The sequence below is a fragment of the Nothoprocta perdicaria genome, unplaced genomic scaffold, assembly GCF_003342845.1.
Source record: "Nothoprocta perdicaria isolate Ctin4 unplaced genomic scaffold, notPer1 scaffold_14, whole genome shotgun sequence".
In the NCBI taxonomy this organism is placed as follows: domain Eukaryota; kingdom Metazoa; phylum Chordata; class Aves; order Tinamiformes; family Tinamidae; genus Nothoprocta; species Nothoprocta perdicaria.
In genome coordinates this window covers 6,252,378-6,253,569 of record NW_020454538.1, presented here as the reverse complement: position 1 = coordinate 6,253,569, position 1,192 = coordinate 6,252,378, and positions in this window count along the sequence as shown.

Below are 1,192 nucleotides of genomic sequence, written 5' to 3'. Positions count from 1 at the left end.
AAGAAACAGTTTGTCTCTTCAGAGACTGCCATTCCACTGGGATAAAAGATAGAAGCTCTCAGTAGCATAATAGCTATTCTAATTATATCCTTCAACTAACCAGGCAATTCATTAAACTGAGTTCAGAGATGATTTAAAAGAAAGAACAGTGCAAGGCACTCTTGGAAATGTCTTTGTATAAACATATCTACTTCTACCTCCATTTAAATGCACTGTATTATTTTTAATTTTTTCAGTACAYGTGCCACGTTGGAACTAAACTGACCGCTGACCCCAGCTCTGACCTGCCGTAGAGGAGAAACCAAAGCCCCAAGGATGGGAATTCCTGCGCTTTGCCGGTGGCACCTGGGCCTTCGAACACCTGAGCAGGGTCCTTGCTCCCCCTGCTCCCCCCACAAATGAGACGGCAGCTTCACGCTCTTAGCTAAGTGGTGGTTTTTTAATGGGTTTAGTCAGGTAAAGGTAGATGTGGCTTCATTCAACCTCTGCTGGATGCTCGGTGCTCAGGCGGAATTCAGGGCAGACTTTTAGGAGAACACGTACTGCGCTCCCCAGACCTTCGAACGAAGCCCAGCCCTCCTTGGTGGGCGCTTCCCTTTCCCGCCTCAGCGGAGGAGGGTGAAAAGCTCCGGGCTTCCTTGGTTTCCCTCTGCACGGCCCTGCACGTGAGGAGCAGCCCCGCGTGGTGCCGCCGCAGCGTGTCCAGGCGCCGCCGCAGCAGCTCGGCCGCCTCCACCTTCTCCTGGAAGTCGCGCAGCAGCGTGGGGCGGCCGAGCAGCCCGCACTGCTGCTGCAGCCGCGCGTTGTGCAGCCGCAGCCGGTCCCGCTCCTGCTTGGCGCGCGCCAGCGCGTCCCGCTTCTGCGCCAGCGCGGCCTCCACGGCGCGCAGCTCAGCCCTGCTGCCCTGGTTCTCGGCCTCCACGAACTGCAGCTTCTCCTTGAACTGGCTCAGCACCTGCACCGTGGTGCCGATCTTGCGCTGCAGCTTGTGCAGCTCCTCGCCCAGCTCGTCCAGCTTCTCGCTGTGCTTCTCGTTCTCCTTCTTGAGCTGCTCGAAGTCGATGAACTGCACCCCGCGCGCGCCCGCGCCGCGCGCCCGCAGCGCCGCCTCCAGCCGCGCCACTTGGTGCCGCAGCTTGATGTTCTCCACGCGCACCTGCCCGGGCGGGCGGCGTCACGGCGGGCGGCACCG